Source organism: Marmota monax, unplaced genomic scaffold (genome assembly GCF_021218885.2).
Source record: "Marmota monax isolate L192 unplaced genomic scaffold, Marmota_monax_Labrador192_F-V1.1 WCK01_AAM20220418_F8-fsc00097, whole genome shotgun sequence".
NCBI lineage: Eukaryota > Metazoa > Chordata > Mammalia > Rodentia > Sciuridae > Marmota > Marmota monax.
Window position 1 is genome coordinate 4,276,557 of NW_026694162.1, and position 22,626 is coordinate 4,299,182.

Genomic DNA, 22,626 nt, shown 5'->3' on the forward strand with positions numbered 1-22,626 from the left:
GAGCCTTCTCAGAACTAAGAAGAATGGGGTGAAATTAAAATAGGTAAGAATAGATGAGTAATACAGAGAATGGAGAAGAGAATAAATATGCAAACAAGTAATTTTTTAAAGGTGAGAGAATCAGTAGCAAAACAATAAAAGATAAAGCAAACTCAATATTTTTGCACAAATTAAAGTCTCATTGTAGTCTCATTGTGCTTAATCATGACTGATTAAAATACTCTTATTGGTAAAATTCAGAACTACAAGAATTAAAAAAAAAACTCTGGTATTTTGAAACTATAAGAATAAAGTGGGGGGGTCTGGGGTTGTGGCTCAGCGGTAGAGTGTTCACCTACCACATGTGAGGCCCTGGGTTCAATCCTCAGCACCATAAATAAATAAATAAATAAATAAAATATTAAAATAATAAAGGGAAAAATCCACATCTCTTCAGGAAAAAGAAAGTAGCCCACAAATATTTCAAAGCAGACTAGCTCCAGACTTTTTCACCATAAGCAGTAAAATCAGTTTTAAAGGGCCAGAGATTAACTTATTTTTGCATTTAGTAAGAAAACAAAATAGAATGTAAAAAACATTACCTGTAAAAATTAATAGCATGCATTTTTTTTTCCTTGAAAAGCACATTCCTATTTTATGATTGGCACTATTACATAGCCATAGATTGATTTCTCCACTGAGTTCTTATGAAGACTCAGAATTCTTTTTGAACACAGTATTTTGGGGCATCATTATCAACTGATTGAAACTGACCTTTAAGATAAAACTATTTGACACCATAAGATTAAAAAACAAGACTTTTTAACCTACAGAAAATAATTCGATGAGAATTCTTTAAAAATTCAATGAAAGTGATGACCTAAAGATGACTATTGAGGAGATTTGGAAAAGCTTTTGGTTAAGCCTGCTTTATAGTGAGATATTCATTATTATGAATACACCTATGCGTCCTCACAAATACATAAAAAAGTCTGCTGTAGACAGGAAGTCACAAGGCTGGAGCACATGTGGACAGAGTGGAAGGTAATATGCACATTTTGAGAGATTATTGATGGTTACCAGTGACTCTTTATTTTCCATGTTTTAATGTTATTTTCAGAATTTGGAAGGGAGAGAAGGAAGTACTGCACAATTTCACATGGACCATTCATTTCTGTAATTTTCACAACACTAATTTGGAATTTAATTTATTATAATAACTTGTAAATAGGATTGATGATGTCTTCTGGTTCTATTTCCAACTCAGACTAGACTATTAATTCTCTATTCAATGGAGCCTCTTGTCTTAATTCTATTCCTATATGCCATGTTCTGTTTCAACTCAAAACAACAAAAAGTGTGGCTAACTCACAGATTCTTGAGCCTAAAAGGTGGAGTATCATGATACTGAGATGGCTATATTTTATATTATTTATCTTTGGACAAACAGTACATTATAAAAGTTTAAAAAAATGAAATTGAAAGATTAAGAGGGCATATTTATTTAATATTTAATTGACACATTAAAAGCATACATATTAATGGGGCACCATGTGGTTTAGATATATGTCATGTTCTAATCAAATTAAACATATCTATCTTCTGAAACATTTATAATCTCTTTGTGGTGAAAACATTCAAAATCCTTTCTTCTAGCTTTGTTTCTTAAATAAATAGTAGTACATAAATATTATTTATCATCACCTTACAGTGCAACAAAACATCAGAACTTATTTGTCGTATCTAACTCTGTGTATTGATCAACCATTCACCATCTCTCCTCCCTACTCTCTTAATCATCCTCTGAAATCACAATTGAGAATACTCAATTTCTGAGATCAACTTTTTGAGATCCCACATGAGATCACAAGATGTCTTTCTGTGACTGACTTATTTCATTTCACATAATGACATCCAGTTCCATCCATGTTTCACAAATGACAGGATTTCATCCTTGGCTGAACAGTGTTCCACTGTGTACATGTACTACATTTTCTTTCTTCATTCACCAGCTGGTGGATGCTTACAGTGTTTCTATTTCTTGACTATTGTGAAGAGTGCAGTAATAAACATGGGAGTGCAGGTGTCTCTTCCACATACTGATTTCATTTCCTTTGACTATATGCCTGGTAGTGGGATTGCTGGATCATATGGTAGTTCTATTTTTAATTTTTTGAGGAAACTCCATACTGTTTTTCATAATAGCTATGCCGACATTCCCACCAACAGTGTGTAAGGGTTCACTTTTCTCTCTGTCCTCATTTTTTATATTTCTGATAACAGCCATTCTAAACAGAATGGCATAATATTGCTTAATATAGGTTTTAATTTTTACTTCCCTGATGATTAATGATGTGAGATATTTTTTTTCATTTACCTGTTGGCTATTTGTATGTCTTTTGTGAATGCCTGCTTAAGTCCGGTGCCCACTTTTAAAATGGGATTTATTTTCAACTTTTTGCAATTGAGTTGTTTCAGCTTTTTATATATTCCAAATATCAACCCCAGTCAAAATGACAGTTTGGAAATATAAAAGTGTATTTTTAACTCAATAGTTTGAAATGATTTAAACTGATTTTTGTCAAGTCAGGTGCTAAGAGCCTTGGATTCAATTGTTCTACAGACATAATTGTAGTGGCAAGATGCCAACGAAAAGGTTTTAACAGAAAATAGGGCATTCCACGAGAAGACAGAAGCTGAAGAAGAGGAAAGTGATTAAGTCATCTGGTGATGAACATGGCTCTGGAGGATTCACCTTTCCTAATTATGTAAAATTGAACCAATTAGTTTAGCCTAAATTCTTAGTTGTCAGTTTTTAAATCATAACTGGAAAATTTCATTTATACTTGGGTTAGAAAAGTTCTAGAGATTCAAGATGGTAGATTAGAGGAAGGCTGTGTTCCTAGATGCTCCATGGCTTTGGATTCAAGCTCTAGGAGTACTGCTTCTCAGAAGGGTTCATTTTTCAAGAAATTGCTTAAAATTTACATGAATAATAAGTGCAAAACAAAAAAGAAAGAAAGAAGGAAAACAAAATCTTACAAGTAGAAGGCTAAAAAATATAACCATGGTGGCCACTATCTACAAAACTGATCACAATGTCATCTACCATCAAATGAAGACACCTAAAAACAAAGAATAAAACAGTTTCCTCAGGTAACTTTTAAAAATAGGATATAGCTGCTCCTTGAGTCAGTATATCTTAGAAATGAAGAATCTAAACTTACCCCTCACAATCCTTTTTCCTAAATAAATACAATTAAAGGACCAAATTAATTGCCAGTCTGTCTCAAAATAACGCAATTTCTTAGTTGCAAGTCAAACTCTTTAACTTCTATGAAGGTATTTGAACAATTTGTCACTTTTAAGTCTATCTATTAAAACAATTTGATGTATCTAATATTCTTTTAGGCATATCTATCTAATTTGCTTGGCATTAAATCCAAGAAAAAGAGAAAGGGCTTTGTTAGGTATGTTGCAGCTGGGAGGACATTGCAGACTTAAGTTCATTTCCAAGGGTCAGTCTTTCTGCCTCTTCCCATACACTTGTCCCAGGCTCTAACATGAGTACTCACTTCACTCTATCTCATTCTCATCAGATTATTATGTTTTCAGAGGTCCTATCACTTCTACATATCTTATTAGCACTATAAGACTAATTACATATATTTTTTCAATAATGAAACTTGGTTTAATTATCGAACAAAACATGGTTAATTGTGCTTTGCTTTTGCATTAATAAATATCATATATATGACTTATATATGGATTAGTTACATAGGAATTAGTTGCTTACCAATCTCTCTCCTGAATCAAATTGTCACAAATAGAATTTTTTTTTTTTTTTTTTTTAGTACTGGGAAGTGAACCCAGGAGTATTTTACCTCTTTGCTCCATTTCCAGCACCCTCCTTTTTAAAATTTTATTTTGAAATAGGGTCTTACTAAGTTGCCCAGGCAGGCCTCCAATTTGTGATTATCCTATCTCAGCCTCCCAAAAAGCTGGGATTACAGGTGTACATCAATGCACCTGGCAAAAATAGAATGTTTTAAGAAAAAAAAAGCTTTAATAGTTTTTAAACACTTAAAAAAAAAAGATTTCATGAACTTACATGAGAAATACAGAGCAAACAAAACAGTTAACATAGAGATAAAAGTAAGAATATTTCAGGTAAAAGAAGAGATAACTATGCCAGTGACAGACAATACAACTGCTTTATCTGAATACTAAATTAAATTGAGAGCTCTTAGACAACAAGTGCAAAAAAGTAAATGCAAAAAGAGATTTCAGAGAGTTTATTAAGTGATAAAAGAGAACAAGCTAGACACATTTTCTAGAAATTAAAATTCTAGAGAGGAATTTAGCAGGGAATAATATATGAAAATGAGCAATGAATAATATAATGGAAAATATCTTCACCTAATGTTCTGAAAAAGGATCCAATTCATTTTCATAAATTTAATAACAGTAAGTTTTTAAAGGTTTATTCTATCATTTAATTTAATCTAATTAAATAATCAATATTGCTTAAATAATTGAGAAAATTAATTATTAATTTCTCTAGTTTATTTTATTGTTATATTAAAAAACAACCCATTCTAATGTTCTTAAAATATTAGGGGCACTATAAAGTGTCATGAAATTGATAACTTGTTGCTGTTAGTCTTTTATATCTTAAAGCAAAAAACCAAAACGCTAGCAAAGAGAAAACATAAATGACAAATTTTATGGGTAATAAAGAAACTCACAATATGAATCTTATGTATAACTCCAAAATACATTTAAAAAATGCATGTGCAATTGATAATGTTTTGTACTTTCTGAACTCATAAAATAAATAAAGAAGGAAACACCAAAAATCATGAATATATAGATTCCAAATAAGGAGCCAAGTGAAAAAACTCCATTTATATACCAGGAATGGAGCAACTCCAAGAAGATTATTAATATTTCAATTTCAGACATCAAACTACCACCTGGTCTCTGTTTTGATTTAAAAACATGTTCTAACTATTGTCAATTATTAATAATACTACATTTTCTCCTAGAAACAGAATACATCACAATTTTATTTTTTAAAAATTAAATAGATGGTAAAAAGCTCTGCCTTTTAAATCTACTGATCTTTAAATTTGTTTGGCTGACAACATATGTAAATTTAAAAAAAATTATTTGTAGACAAATACAATACCTTATTTTATTTATTTATTTTCATGTGATTTTGAGGATCAAACCCAAGTGCCTCACATGTGCTAGGCAAGTGCTCTACACTGAGCCACAACCCCAGCCCCATTTAAAATTTTGAAATACAATCAGTAAACTTGGTTTTATTAGTTCAGTAAATGTAATATTCAAATTTTTCTTTTGTACTCTATAAGCTTGACATAAATCTATTCTGTTTACTTCAACTAACAGAACTTCAAAAGTAATTGAAGCATTCATCAGCTTATTTTGAGGATTATTTTAAGAAGGGGCTTTGTATTTGCTTAATTTTCAATTGAGACAGAATTTGATTTAATAAATTAAAATGTTATCTCAAGACTAGAATTTTATTGTTCCAACAAAGTATATATCTGAATTCCAAACCACTTAAATGAACATGTATGCCCTTGTTTTTTTTTTTTTTTATCTTTCCCAAATTATAAGCTTTATCAAGAAGAACTCTAAGGTTTGGGACTTCATCATCATCATCATCATCATCATCATCATCATCATCATCAATATCTGGCACTTAGTAGGCACTCAAATCTCCACTGAATGAACAATTTACCTAATATGTTCCAAGAACTATGTGTCATAAAAACTCCTTATGTGTACCTCACATGTTTATAGGCTTATTAGGTTTCATGTTAATAATGTAATTTTTAAAATTAGGAATTATAATCCTTTAAAGATAAGGAAAAAGGTGTGGGAGGTCAGATAAAAAATGATATTATACAGCTACAGGTGAAAGAACCAGGTTTCATACTTTCATTTTTTTTTCCTCTGGTTCCACATTTCATTATTTCTCCACTAAGCCTGCTGCTCAAAGGATGAAAGTACATGTAATTATTCAATCAAGTTAAAAATTCTGTCAAGTGCATGGCACAATGATAGGTGCTCAGGAGGACAGAAAAAATTGAATGGACATGGGCTCTGTCTTTAAGGAGGTTATCATCTATGGAGAAGAAAGCTGTACAAACAGCTAATGATGTAATTATGACAGAGACCAGAACAGGGCAAGCTCAGAGTATTATGGTACAGGGTATTGTAGAGGCTTGAATAAAGAAGAAACTCACTTCTGCGGGAAGGGGATCAAGATCCAAGGATGCTTCATGAAGGAACAGGAATTGGAACTTGGACTTGAAGAGTAAATACAACATGGCAGGTAACATTTTTCAATAGAGAGCAAAACAGAAACAGAGGTATGGAGGTAGGAAGACACATGTTTATCACTCACAATTGCATTCATTAGTTCAATAACATGTTGACTACTATAAATACTGGGTATAGAGTAGGTTAGACAAGATTCTTACCTAAAAGGCCTTATATGCTAGAGGTGAGGAGAGTAAAATACCAGAGAAACAAATAAATGAACAGAAACTTTCAAAGAGTAATAAGTAAATTTTTTTAAAAAAATTGTTTTGGAGTGAGTGCTCAGGAAAATGAATAGGTCAATGTGAAAGAAATGCAATAGTATTTGCTAAAGTTGCCTACTCACATATAACCCGACTCATCAAGGTTTTTATACATATGGATAGTTTTTCAGCAACTTTTAACAACATGACAACAGAATGAGCATAATCTGAATAAATATCAGCCACTAGGAAACATTATGCAACTATTTAAAAATGATGAATTGGATATTCCTTTTTTTTTATCTCAAGAGATAGACACATCATTAAAATAAACATCAAGTTGCAAAATTATGTGCATGATATGATCAGATTGAACAAAAAAATTAATTTATTATATATCAAGTACTGTGAAGGTATGGGAAATGGACATTTTTACAAACTGCTGTTATAAACTGGGAAACTCTGCTGCAGAAGATTTGACAGTATTTATCCATGCTGAGAATGTTCATAGTATTTGGAGTCTTATATAGACCGCATTGTAAGAACATTTAATCTGTAGAAGTGCGTATGTATGTATACACACATTCATTCTCTCTCTCTCTCTCTCTCTCTCTCTCTCTTATGGAACTTAGTTCTTCTAGCCTTAGCTGTGTACTATTGTTTTTGACTTAAACACTCCATACATTTTTCTCACCTTTAGGGAATTATAATTCCAAATGTGTAAAGTTGCAGTATAAACATGGATCATACACACAAGGTACTTTTATTATACATACATACACACACACACACACACACACTCTTACACACGCTTTGTGAAAATTAAGTAGATTTTTTATTCCCCTACTGAAGAACACAAAAATGCTTTTTCTTCTTCCCCCTGATGTTCCCCCCTCAACTCTTCCTCCATTCCTTGACCTATTATTTCTTCTGATGAGATCTTTGAGAACTAAAATATCAGATTGTTATTTTTTAAATAAACAAAATAAACTACATGTTTTATTCATTTATTTTTATTCATTTATTTCTAAACAGTCTATGTCCCTCTCCAATTCATTTTGGTTTCATCAAACCACAAACTTAAATATTTTACAAAGTCTGTAGATGAATATGTTTCTTAGTCCTAACATGTTTGTGGCTAACTATAAGAATTAAGTTTCAAAACCAATTTACCTCAGAATCTGATTTTTTTTTTTTGGTACTGGGGATTGAACTCAGGGACACTCGACCACTGAGCCACATCCCCAGCCCTATTTTGTATTTTATTGGAGACAGGGTCTCACTGAGTTGCTTAATGCCTCACTTTTGCTGAGGCTGGCTTTGAATTCATGATCCTCCTCCCTCAGCCTCCCAAGCCACTGGGATTACAGGCGTGCACCACCGCACCAAGCAGAATCTGAAATTTTGACCCATTTAGTATTGATCTTAAAAAAATCTGAATTTAATTCCTGTTTTTTTTTTTTTATGTCTAGGTGGTACAGATTTTTCTCTTTAACCTTGGTGATCTCAAAATTTACCCTTTTATATTTTTATTCATTTAATATTTATTGAGTACCTTACTATGTGCTAAATATTGTTCTGTATGCTGAGGATATATGAATATATATCTGATACAAAATTATGAATCTTTTATTATTTAATCCACTGCCTATTTATAACTAGTGTTGTATTTCATGCCAAAAATATTTTATACATAGTTTCTGTAATTACTTCTTCTGTTCATCTTTTCTGTCCTGTGTACTTAAATGTTTAGAAGACAAATATACTTCACATTCTCCACCCATCATCTATACAACATAAATTTTCTGTCATTTTTAGTCTCTGTCTTGTTCTCTGCCTGGGAGAAACCCTTGACTTGCTACTCATCAGCTGTTTCTAACTTACCATTAAGCTAACTAATGAGATCTTCAAATTTCTACCATCACATTTAATTACAAAGATATTATTTTTCTTTCCAAAATTGCCTGTTAAATAGATATTATATTCTCTCTTCAATATCAGTTCAAGTGTTAACATTTTTATTTTTTTTTTTTTGTTTATTCAATGACTAAGTTTTTCAGGCAGCCAGTCTTCTACTTTTGAACTTGGTGACTTTCTCATATGAGTATGTTTTCTTATGTAGTCTCTGGTTATCTGATTATTGATGTTTCTGAATCAGTGCTTGACTATGTGGGATGCCTGTTACTTTCTTGGACCACTACCTCAGGTGCTTCAGGAAAGGGCAGGGTGTGCTGTAAGCCAGATGCATTGGTAGCTACTCTTCTGCTTCCCAGCTTCATGCTTCTCTTGGGTATCACCATCCTTCCAAGGGACTGCCTCTCCTGGCCACACAACCTGCATGCATCACTTTATCTTGACAACAACTTACTACCAAGCACCACTGGGGGAAAAAAGAAGGGACTCACTGGCTCTTGGCCTCAAAGAACAAATGACCTACATACAACTGAACCCAATGTCCCAGACACCTCACCCACTCCTTGATTCACTGACTTGCAGCTTGGAGCAACCTGGGGACCAGTGCCACATGTGCATTGAACAATGCCACTCCCTTGCTTTCTTTTGCATTGCACCTTATAACATTATTCTTCATCAATGAAATACATCTGTTTCCCCCAATTGCTTTGTGTCATGAATTGTTGTTTTATTACACAATTAACATGAATTATTTTAAAATGCCTTTTAATCTACTTTTATGAGATTTTTTGTCAGTACAGTGTGAGTATTTAGCCAGCTATCTTTATACAACTGTTTTCTCTTTTCACATACCATTTAATTTAACAAGAAAAACATTGTGCAATAAATGGTTTCTTATAATAAAAATATGGAAAGACAAAAGTATTGAACATTGCTTCATGAAATAATTTTATAGAAGGCAAGCAAACCAAGCAAGTTTTGTTTTGTTAGTTTTTCTCCCCCCCCCCCTTTTTCTCCTATGCTTATTATTAAGCTACCATCATTTAGCTTCAAATTTGTTCTTTCCTACTTCACGGTTTCTGATTCTAGAACTGAAATGCCACAGTTCTCTTTGGCCAGTTGAATCTAGGAACTAGAGAGAGATTGGAAGGTAGAGGAGGGCAGGGATGTGGCTTGGTGGTAGAGCGCTTTCCCCTCATGCACAGTACTTGGTGTGAGCCTGGCAGAGGGTGTGGGGGCCGTGGCGGCAACGCTAGCTACCATAGGAGAAGGGGTATTCTCTTTTTAGGCTAATTCTGGTCCAGTTTTATTTCCAGTTCTCAGCATCACTGAATACTGCTTCACCAGACAACTGCTGGACATTCCAATAGTGCAATTATTCCAGCTAGATTTTTCCAACACTAACAGAACCAGAATCTCTGTGCCCCCTCACCTGTAGCTCATTGGTGCCCTGGACTCAAAGGCCTGGGTCCCACCCCAGGCATTACCTTATAGCATTCCTGAGACCCCAACTCAGCAGCATCCCTCCTCACAAGTTGGAGTCCAGACCCTTCAAGTCCCTTATCCGGTCTTCTAAATGTTAAAAAGCCTAATCTCTTCCTTTTATTTCCCCAGTCCTATATGTGCTCTGTGAGAAACTTATGTTTATATTTCTTTAACTCTTAATCTCGATCTCTCTTTTTTTTCCCCAGATTTTTAATTCCTGGCTGACAACTGTATTACATTTCTCTTTTAAAAACAATTGCTATGTTTTTTTAAGTCCTAACTGGACTCTGTATGCATACTTCTATCAATAGTGACTGCCTTTGAGGGTCCAAAAACATTCCTGTCTTACTATCTAAATGATATCAATAATTTTATTGCATGTGAAAATTATCATTAAATTTTATTTATGTTATATATTGAAATATTTTGAAATATGGTTAAAGAAAAACAGGCATGAGTCCTCTCCTTTCTCTTAATTTCAAAGCAGTCAGTTCGAGATGACTTTGAAAAGGTAAATAAAACCATTTCCACGAGACTTCACCAAATAAAATTTTGGACACTTCAAAATACCAGAAATTCCATCGTATGCCTTTGAAAATATTTTCATTCCTGTAGCATGGGTTATTTTTCTATCCAGGTCTACAAAACTGCTCATTTCAAACAGTTATTAATGGAAGTATAATTATGCCCAGGTGTTTATATTTCTTTAATTCTTGATCTAAATGACACCTCCTTCTTTGTTTACATAGGTAACAAAATTGAGCAAAAAAAAAAATGACTGGATTTTTATTAGGTTTTTTTTTTTTTAGAAAATCAATGAATAACATTGACTCTTAGGAGTCAGAGAGGTAGAAGACGCAAAAGCAGAAGGAACTGCTATCCAGATTACGAGCCCCAACATTCATCCTTAATGATTAAGTCTTTGACTCCACACCACCAGTTTTAATTATCAAAAACTACAGTTGAAATGGTAACACAAAAAACACATGACCTGAACTTTTTCATAGCTGACTTTGCAAGGAAGTACACAGTAAATACCAATTCTGAGAACAGGACCACTTGTTTCACCAAACACTGATGTCTTACTAAGACATGACAACTGTGAGAATATGGTTAAGAAGCTCTGTCTTTCCAGCTTAATCAAAACATTAAGTGAACAACCTTACACATTAGGGCCAGTATAACTGTACCCAATGGATGATTGGCAGGTTGGGTGTGGAGCAGAAGTGAAAGAGGATTATTACCCTTTCTCTGCCAAGATGATGAGTTGCCAGCAGGGTGGAGCAGCCGGGCCATCTCTGAGGCTGCTCTAAATAAATAAAAGGGCATCAGTACAGACAAGTCACAGAAAATGCTTGTAGGCTATATGTGTGGGGGTTAATATCTGACTGCTCCATATAAAAAATAACTAAGGGATATATCCTGAAAGAGTATTTAAGTAATAACTTTACCTTTAAAAATATATGCTTCTCCTTTTCAACCATGAACCATCTTTTTGTTACCATTGTGAAGACAGAACCAAGAAGTCATTTTTAAAAATATTTTTTAATTGTAGATGGACACAATATCTTTATTTTTATTTATTTGTTTTTATGTGGTGCTGACGATTGAACCCAGTGCCTCATGAGTGCTAGGCAAGTGCTCTGCTACTGAGCCACAACCCAGCCCAAGAAGTCATTTTTTAACGTAAGATTTCTTCAAGGACCTAACAGAGAAATCTACTGAAGACCATTCTCACACACACCACTGCCACCAAATTGTTCTTTGAATTTTGCCATGAGTTCTTTAAAAGGTAGATATGATAACATATTTTTAAATACAACTTTTTTTTTAAATCACTGTTCTCTGGTAAGAACACACATAAGATATGATTCTCCGCATTGGAATTGGGCTAGGCCCATAAATTAATTTGGAGAGAATTAACATTCCCATCCAGGAAGACAGTATATCTCACAGTTTTTCAAAAGAACTTAATTTTTGCTTTATTTGCACGTTGAGATAGAGGGCAAATCAATTTTGTCATTTTTGAGCATTGTTGTTACCATTTCAACTCACTAATTACTCAATTCCTGATTTCATAATCAAATACAGCTCCAAAGCATTTCAAGTACTCAATTCCTTTTCTATTTTGATGTCCACTGCTTGTCTGAGTGGCCCCTACTTTTCTGGTAGTTTTAAGTGACAATCATGTCATAAAAATGTTTTTGAGGATGCCTTTAGAACAGTGTGCCTAGGCAGATTTCTGCTCTAAATCTAAGGCCTAGGTCATTAGATTTTCTCTAGTCTCTCTCATTTCCCCTTTTTGTTCCTTAGTTAAATTTTTGAAAGGAAATCCAGATTTGAAGAGGCTTTGCAAATTGTTTTTTTCATTTTTGTCTTGCATATATTTTCACTGAAGCATCAAATACTTATCTGGCACTGGATGGTAACAAATGTAAGGGAAAAAGAAATAAACATCTCAAACACACTGTACAATCCTGTATATTATCTTGTTTAACATCACCAAGATTTGTAACATCATCTTTGGTTTCAGATAAGAAAACTGAAGCTAAAGAAGCTGAAGAAGTGTGTTTCAGAACAGAGATTGATGAAAGGCAGAACCCAAACTAAAACATACTTTCTGATTCTTGATCCCATCAAAATGCTGTCTCACTGGACTCGGTGGCACACACCTATAATCCCAGCAACTCAGGAGGCTGAGGCAGGAGGATCACAAATTCAAAGCCAGCCTCAGCAACTTAGCAAGGCCCTGTCTCAAATTAAAAAATAAAAGCTAGGGATGTAGCTCAATGGTTAAGCCCCTCTGGGTTTAATTCCTGGTACCAAAAAAATGAAAAATAAAATGCTCTCATCAGAAACTATTCTAAAATTTATATGAGAAGACTTTTATTCACTTAGGAAAACTTTTAAAGTACCTATTACATTTTGTTAGTGTAGTGGTAGTTGACTATCATTTAAAAAGGCAGTTAATGGTTGAAAAAAAATCACTAAGGGGGCTAGGATTGTTGCTCAGTGGTAGTGTGCTTGCCTAGCATGTGTGAGGCACTGGGTTCATTTCTCAGCACCACATATAACATACATTAAAAAAATTTCTATCAACAACTAAAAAAATTTTTTTGAATCACTAAGCTGAAAATAGTTGAAACCACAGGCAGAGAAGAGAGTTCAATTGAAATAAATTGAGCTGATCTAACTTGAACATTTTTTTTTTCAGTAAGATCACCTTTTACATTAGAATTAACTGCACATATTTTTCTACTATTTTGTACTTACCACTATTGTTCATATCCCACTCCATTCCTTGGATTCACTTTTTCTTTTGCTGGAGTCCATCCTTTTGTATTTCTCTCAGCAAGAATCTGTTAAGGGATAGATTTTATTAGTCTTTGTCCAAAATTTCTACATTTTATTCTCATTCTTGAATGTCAATTTAGTCTTGTATAGAAAGTCTCAGGTCTAGTTCTTATTCTTCAGCATTTAACGTTTTAATCCCATTATCTTCTAGCATGTATATCATTAATTTAAAAAAATACAATCAGATTGTTGTTAGTGTGTAGATAATTTTTTATATATATACATATATATGTATATACATATATATGTATGTATATATATACATACATATATATACACACACATCTCCTATTTTACCAGAGCTGTACCATGTATGGTTATAAAATTCTTATCCTGTATGAAGGAATATGGCTAAGGAAGCTAGTAGAACCATAAAACCAGAACATGGACCCCTCACTTAGGTCCTGAAATTAAAGTACAACTGTGAGAGGACATCAATTTCTATCTCATGTAAAAATGCCATATGGGGTCATGGTGACACTGTAATCTAAGCACCACTGAATTTGTTTTTATTTCTAATATTTACCACCTACATCACTAAGGATCCATGTCTTTCCTTAACTCAGAAGAAACTTCCCATTAATTCTTCAGATTTTTCCTCTTTTTCTTTCTCTCCTCCTCCCTTCCTTCTTTTCTTCTTTTATGAACATGTATTAGACATATATTGAAATTTTCAACTGATCTTCTTACCTGGATCTTCACTTTCATATTTTAAAGTTCCTGTCCTGGGTCTTCTTTGTTAATTTGTTATTTCTTTAACTGTACTTGGCTGGTAATTTAAAAGTGACCATAATTTTCAATACCCGGATCTCTAATTGGTTCTTTTTTGGTTTCCTCTTATTTGTGTGTTTATATTTTGTGATTTCTTTTTTCTAGGAATGTTATTTATTCCTGTATCCCCTTTAGGATGTCCAAACTTTGTGATCATCTTCTTATTCTTTTTCTTTGTATGGTACCAGGGATTGAACCCGAAGGAACTTACCCACTACACCACATCTCAGCCCTTTTTGGTTTTTTATTTTGAGATAGGGTCTTATTAAATTGCTGAAACTGGCTTTAACCTTGTGATCCTCCTACCTGAGCTGTTAGGATTACAGGTATATACCACCCTGCCCAGCTCAAAACTTCTTAAGAATCCCTTTTGGAATTCTGCTTTAATATTTGATTATCTTTGGATGATAATTCATCTGCTGTTGAATTTGTTGGCCATTTTTATGAATTTTATTTTCATCTTCTTTGGTAAGATTTTCTCTTTCTTCTTTTGCTCACTGTCATAGTGAGAAAACATCTGGATATTTTAAATATTTATTTTAAAATATTTGGTCCATGTTTTAGGCAGCTTTTTCACTGCTGTGACTAAAATACCCAACCAGAACCACTGTAGAGGAGGAAAAGATTTTTTGAAGGTTCATGGTTTCAGAGGTCTTAGTCCAAAGAATACCAGCTCCATTCCTTGCTCTAGGTGAGGCAGAACATCATGGTAGAAGAGTGTGGCAGAGGGAAGCAGCTCACAGAATGATCAGAAGAGAGAGAGGGGGAGGGAGGAGAGAGAGACTCCACTCTCCAGATACACAATATATTTCCCATAGCTGCACCCCCAATGAGCCACTTCCACCAACCACACCCTACCTGCTTCCAGTTGCCACTCAGTTAATCCCATCAAGGATTAATTCATTTATTAGGTTAAGGCTCTAACTCAAACATTTTTCCTCCAAATCTTGCATTATCTCACTTGTGAGGTTTTTGGGGAGACCTCACATCCAAACCATAACAGTCCGGCATTTCTATGTTGGAGTGCTGAGGGATGTAGTTAGTGTGTCAATTCACAATACTATTTTAATTAGAAATTTCAAGTACACATTTTGAACATATTATTTGTTAAGCCAAGAAGTGCTCAAAATATATTATGGGTTTGGTTTGTAATGTTAGCATTCAGAACATTTTTTTTTTTCAAGATCAGTGTTTTCAACTATATAGATCAGTACCAGCAACTTCGGACTCATAGACCTAATCCAACCTGCCACCAGCTTACTATAAGGGCCATTGGCTAAACATTCTTTCATATTTTGAAATAATTGTTAAAGAAAAAGAACAAGATGCTATCCTTCCTCCATTGCATGCTTTTAGCCCCTTTATCAAATATAAGATAGTTGTAGTTTTGTGGATTGGTTTCTGTGTCCTCTATTCTGTACCATTGGTCCACACGCCTGTTTTGGTACCAGTACCATGCTGTTTTTGTTACTATTGCTCTGTAGTATAGTTTGAAGTCTGGTATCGCTATACCGCCTGATTCACACTTCTTGCTTAGCATTGTTTTTGCTATTCTGGGTCTTTTATTTTTCCATATGAATTTCATGATTGCTTTCTCTATTTCTACAAGAAATGCCATTGGGATTTTGATTGGCATTGCATTAAACCTATAGAGAACTTTTGGTAATATCGCCATTTTGATGATGTTAGTTCTGCCTATCCATGAACAGGGTATATTTTTCCATCTTCTAAGATCTTCTTCTATTTCTCTCTTTAGGGTTCTGTAGTTTTCATTGTATAAGTCTTTCACCTCTTTTGTTAGGTTGATTCCCAAGTATTTTATTTTTTTTGAAGATATTTTGAATGGAGTGGTTGTCCTCATTTCCATTTCAGAGGATTTGTCGCTGATATACAGGAAAACTGGAAATCCATATGCAACAAAATGAAACTGAATCCCTTTCTCTCGCCATGCACAAAAGTGAATTCAAAATGGATCAAGGAACTTGATATCAAATCAGAGATGCGCCGTCTGATAGAAGAAAAAGTTGGCTACGATCTACAGTCGGTGGGGTCGGGCTCCAAATTCCTCAATAGGACACCCATAGCACAAAAGTTAATAACTAGAATCAACAAATGGGACTTACTCAAACTAAGAAGTTTTTTCTCAGCAAAAGAAACAATAAGAGAGGTAAATAGGGAGCCTACATCCTGGGAACAAATCTTTACTCCTCACACTTCAGATAGAGCCCTAATATCCAGAGTATACAAAGAACTCAAAAAATTAGACAATAAGAGAACAAACAACCCAATCAACAAATGGGCCAAGGACCTGAACAGACACTTCACAGAGGAGGACATACAGTCAATCAACAAGTACATGAAAAAATGCTCAACATCTCTAGCTGTCAGAGAAATGCAAATCAAAACCACCCTAAGATACCATCTCACTCCAGTTAGATTGGCAGCCATTAGGAAGTCAAACAACAACAAGTGCTGGCGAGGATGTGGGGAAAAGGGTACACTTGTACATTGCTGGTGGGACTGCAGATTGGTGCAGCCAATTTGGAAAGCAGTATGGAGATTTCTTGGAAAGCTGGGAATGGAGCCACCATTTGACCCAGCTATTCCCCTTCTTGGTCTATTCCCTAAAGACCTAAAAAGAGCATGCTACAGGGACACTGCTACATCGATGTTCATAGCAGCACAGTTCACAATAGCAAGACTGTGGAACCAACCTAGATGCCCTTCAATAGACGAATGGATAAAAAAAATGTGGCATTTATACACAATGGAGTATTACTCTGCATTAAAAAATGACAAAATCATAGAATTTACAGGGAAATGGATGGCATTAGAGCAGATTATGCTAAGTGAAGCTAGCCAATCCCTAAAAAACAAATGCCAAATGTCTTCTTTGATATAAGGAAAGTAACTAAGAACAGAGTAGGGACGAAGAACAGGAGAAGAAGATTAACATTTAACAGGGATGAGAGGTGGGAGGGAAAGGGAGAGAGAAGGTAAATTGCACGGTAATGGAAGGAGACCCTCAGGGTTATACAGTGGAGGGGGTAGAGAGAGAGGAGGGGAGGGGAGGGGAGAGGTGGGGAGGGGGGAGGGTGGATGATGGGAAAGGCAGCGGAGCACAACAGACACTAGTATGGCAATTTGTAAATCAATGGATGTGTAACTGATGTGAATCTGCAATCTGTGTATGGGGTGAAGGTGGGAGTTCATAACCCACTTGAATCAAAGTGTGGAATATGATATGTCAAGAAATTTGTAATGTTTTGAACAACCCACAATAAAAAATTAAAAAAAAAAAAAAAAAAAGAAAAAGAACAAGCAAAACAGACCATTTGTGTGCTTCAAAGCCTAACATATTTACTATTTGATCCTTTTCAAAAAAAGTTTGTTGAACCTGACAGTCTATCTATGCATGCCTTTTCTCATATTTTTAATAGACTTTATTTTTTAGAGTAGTTTTAGATTCATAGGAAAACTGAGAGGCAGGTGGTCTCTAGCTCAACATATACATAGTCTTCCCCATTATCAACATCCCCCAACACAGTGATATGCTTATTATGATTGTTGAACCAACACTGACTCAGCATTATCACCCAAATCCTTAGTTTACATTAGTATTTATTCTTGGTGTGGCACATCTTATGGGTTTGGACAAGACTTGTACCCATCATTACACTATCAAACAGTTTCACTGTCCTGAAACTCTTCTGTGCTCTGCCTATTCTTTTATTTCTCCCTCCAACCCCGATGATCACTAATATTTTTAACCCTCTTCTTAGTTTTACCTTCTCCATAATACCATGTAGCTGGAATTCTAAGTAGACAGCCTTTTAAAATTGTCTTTTTTCATTTAATAATATGCATTTGTTTCCTCCGTGTCCTTCAATAACTTAATACTTTATTTCTTTGTGGTGCTGAATAATATTTCATTGTCTGGAGGTACCACAGTTTATTTACCCATTTACCTACTAAAACACATCTTGGTTACTTCCAAGTTTTGGAAATTAAGACTAGAGCTGCCTAAAATATTTATCTTCAGGTTTTGTGTGGACATAAATTTTCAACTTCTTTGGATAAATGCCAAGGAATATGGTTGCTGAATCATATGGCAAGACTGTTTGATTTTATAAGAAACCACTAAATTTTCTCCTAAAGTTACTGAGCCATTCTGCATTCCCAGTAGCAATGAAAGAGCTTGTTATTCCATGTCTTTGTCACTCTTTGGGGCTGTCAGCCTCCTAGATTTTATCCATTCTAATGGGTATGCAGTAGTATTTCATTGTTGTTTTAATTCGCATTTCCCTGATGAAATATGATGTGAAGCATTTTGAATAAGTTTATTTTCCATCTCAATTTTCATTGGTGAGGTATTTTTCAGGACTTCTGCCCATTTTTAAATTGGGTTGTTTTCTTACTGCTGCATGTTAAGTGGTTTTTCTTACATTTTTGAGAACAGTCCTTCAATAAATGTATCTTGAAAATATTTTCTACTAGTCTGTGGCTTAAATTTTTATTCTGAAAGTTTCTTTTGCAGAGCATAAATTTTAATTTTTAATGAAGTACAGCTTATTACTTCTTTCCTTCATGGAGCATGTGTTTAGTATTGTATCTAAAAACTATCAACATACTAAAGGTTAATAAATTTTCTCCTATTATATTCTACATTTTACATTTAGATTTGTGATTCATTGTAAGTTAATATTGGTAAAAGGCATAAGGTACGTGTTTAGACTCATGGTTTTGCATGTTGATGTCCAATTTTTCCAACATATTTATTGAAAAGAGTATTTTTGCTACATTTTATTGCCTTTCCTCCTGTGTCAAAGATCAGCTGACTATATTTATATGTGTCTGTGTCTAGGCTCTTCAGTCTGATCTATTGATTTGTTCACCTATTCATTGGCCAATCCTACAGTGACTTTGTTACTATAGCTTTACAATATGTCTTAAAATTGGGTAATGTCAGTCTTTCAACTTTGTTCTTCTTCAGTATAATCATGGAAATGAATTATTATTACGGAATTTGATTCTCCATATAAACTTTAGAATTAATTTGGTGGTGTCCGTAAAACTGGGATCACTAAGTCAAGTTGATTGACATTTTAATAGTACTGTTTTCTCGTTCATGATTATTTTATATGTCCCCATTTATTTAGTTCTTTTTATTTCCTTTACTTTGGCAGGGGTGAGGGAGTACCAGGGATTAAACTCAGGGCACTCATCCACTGGGCCACATCCCCAGCCATATTTTGTATTTTTATTTAGAGACAGGATCTCACTGAGTTGCTTAGTACCTTGCTTTTGCTGAGGCTGGGTTTGAACTCATGATCCTCCTGCCTCAGCCTCCCAAGCCGATGGGATTATAGGCATGGGCCACCATGCCTGGATAGTTCTTTTTATTTCTATACTAGAATTGTACAGATTTCCTCATGTAGGTCTTATACATATTATGTTAAGTTTATACATAATTATTTTATTTATTGGATAATAATGTAAATGATATTATATTTTAAATTTCATTTATTCATTGACGGTATGTAGGAAAGCAATTGGCTTTTGTACATTAACCCATATGCTGGAATTCCCCTACAAGTGCTTATTAGTTCTGAGAGTTTTTGTTTGTGTTTAACTAATTCTTTTGGATTTTCTGCATAGATGATCATGTCACCAGTGAACAAAGAACATCTTATTTCTTCCTTCACAAACTGTACACTTATTTCCTTTTCTTGTCTTATTGCATAAGCCAGTAGTTACATCAAGAGGTTGAAGAGGAGTGTTGAGAGGAATGACCTTACCTTGTCTCTGATATTAGTGGGAATGCTTTCAATATGATTTTAGTTGTAGGATTTTTTTTGAATATTTATTTTTTAGTTGTAGTTGGACACAACACCTTTATTTCACTTATTCATTTCTATGCGCTGCTGAGGATCGAACCCAGGGTCCCGCACATATGAGGCAAGCACTCTACCACTGAGCCAGAACCCCAACCCAGGTTTTTTTTTTTTATACATATTTTATCACATTGAGAAAGCTTCTATGACTAAAGAGTTTTTACTAAGAATTTTTCCTTTGTAATGATATATGGGTATTATATTTTGTAAAATGTTGTTTTTGTACCAATAGATACCATCCCAATTATTTTAGTTAAAAAATTCTAATTTACATGTTTCAAAACCACATTGAGAGGCCCTGCTCAAGTGTATACTGTTTCAGGAACAACATTTTGAGATCCACCAACATGTTTTCTCAAGGTGTTAAAAACAGATTCAAATCGGTTGAGCACCTACATTTCTGACTAAATGCAGAGCTCTGTGCTAATGTCAATTGTCTCCCATCAGAGCCCAACCTATATACTATATGAGTGCAGCTTCCACTCAGACCAAAACTGAGAAAATGAGTATTTTTTTTTTGTTTTTCTTTTTCTTTTCCTCAAATTATTAAAATTATAAACCTTAAAAAAAAAGTTCTGGATGTAGTAGTGTTGGACACATGGGAGAAACAAGAAAGCTTTGGTTAAAAAAACAAGTGAGTCATTATATTAAAAATATTTGAAAACTACTTAAAGTGGAGAATCCTAGCTAAAGTAAATTCATCAGACCAAACCTAACATTCTTTTCAAAGATATAGATGAATTATTTTTATTAATTTTTTAAAAAATGTTACATTTATCCCTGAGCAGAATTTAGATAACAGACTAGTTAATTCTAGTTAATTTAAAAAAAATTGCTTCTAAATTTAGGTGGTGGAGTTCTAGAACTTATTTATCTTAATCATATTCTAGATACTAAAATTGCTGAAATTTTTTGGCCCAAGAAGGAACATTCAAAGGCAAACTTTCTAACGTAAAGGTGCAAAAATACCTTCTAGCTTCTAAACAGAGCTAGTTCCAAATCATATGAAGGCTACAGTGACCTGCAGTTGGTGAGGAAAGAACAATCTATTCTTGCCCCCCTCGCCTCTGCCCAGAAGTAGAGGATCCAGGACATATTGATGCAGAAACATGTACAAGAAATTTTAATATACAGAGAGAGTGACTCAAGGCAAAGGGAGGTCTGACTTGTGTCTTGGCTTCTGAACTGATTTGTTGACTTAACTGTAGCAAGAAGACTGGGCTATTTTTCAAAGCCAGGAGAGATGCATGGTTTCTTCCTGTCCCAGAGTGTTAGTCCATAATCATGCTGAAAGGGTTTTGTGTTACTGAGCATAAGGAATATGTTTCACAATGAAGAAAAGCAACTCTCTCTTGCTATTCTTTATCTAGCGATCGGTTTCTTTCTCCCAGCTGAATATAAAGTACATTTTCCACTTTAAAATCACCCTTTAGAAATTTTGTTCTTATTCACTGTGGCAGGGAAGATAAAAAGTGATTATAGTGTCTATCCTGAGCCTCAGCTCCTGGTTACAGCTGACAAGTCTACACCCTAGTAGGAATAAAATCTTAAATGATTGCTATCTTTCTGGCTTTCTATACAATACAAAGATAAACTGTGAAACAAGTCCTTTTGAAAAATGGAAATACTTCATTAAGTCTACCCAAGTTAGACTTTTGGCAAAGCAAAAATCTGTCACTGAACCAGTACATTCCTCTTCCTTCTTAAGCTCTTGCTTATGCAGAGGTGATAAGTAAATGTTTCTTCTGATCTTGGTTCCAGATGAAGAATACCCATATTATTCATGTGGAACCAAATATGCCATCTGCTTCTTGTTACCAAAACTGTGTGGCTGTGACATAAAACTTAGTTGTTGATGGCTTTACTGAATTATTCTTTTTGTGAACATGAAGGTTGCTTTCAGAATTTTCCCTCAGAGAAAGTTGTTGTTGTTTCTGTTATGGAATGGGAGAACTGAAAGGTGTGCCAGTTGTAGCCTCACCGTGTCCAAATCACAAATGCTGGATTTTGGTGCCATTAATCCATTTTCATTATCTCATTCTTTGAAAGCAGACATCTGACCCATAGGAAGGAACCCAGAAGAGCAGAGTAATGAGCAGGGACAGAAGCAGCAGGAGCTGTGGGGAGTCTGCCATTTCTCTGAGCATAGGGGTTACTAGAATCTGCCAATATCGTGGTCAACTTTCTATTCTTCTTAGTCAATTTCCTAGATAGACAGCATTTGAGACTTAGAAATGTCTGTGCTTTTCTTGGGTATTTACTTAGTATCAGAATTAATAATGTTTCTGGCTGGATCAGAATTTAGCTTCAAGTTTTACTGTTTTTTTAATACTGCCTAAGGCAAATGTGGACAAAGTATGGCCCACAGGCCAAATCCAGACCATCATCTACTTTTGTAAACAAAATTTTACTGAAATAACCATGTTCTTTTTTTTTTTTTTTTTTTTAAGACACTGTTTTCAGCTTCAATGGCAGACCTGAGTAACTGCAAAAGAGACTGTGCGGTCCACAAAACTTCAAATATTTACTAACCACCCCTTTGAAGGAAAGGTTTGCTGAACCCTGGTCTGGGGTCCTGACACTATTTGCTTAGAAGGTTCTCTTACTTTGTGCACTTTTCTTAGCTCAGCTTTCTCATCTGTATACTGGGGACAGAAACAAAACCTGCCTTG

At 34.4% G+C, this 22,626-nt stretch overlaps 1 protein-coding gene across 1 annotated transcript in view; it reads right to left on the reverse strand.

Annotated features, from left to right (window-relative positions):
- The window catches only part of Kcnn2 (potassium calcium-activated channel subfamily N member 2), a 422,891-nt gene that overhangs the window by 251,001 nt on the left and 149,264 nt on the right, over nucleotides 1-22,626 (reverse strand). Inside the window, exon 2 of the mRNA XM_046465845.2 lies at nucleotides 13,209-13,294. The gene's annotated coding sequence lies outside the window, so the exon portion shown is untranslated. The remainder of the gene's footprint in view (nucleotides 1-13,208; nucleotides 13,295-22,626) is intronic.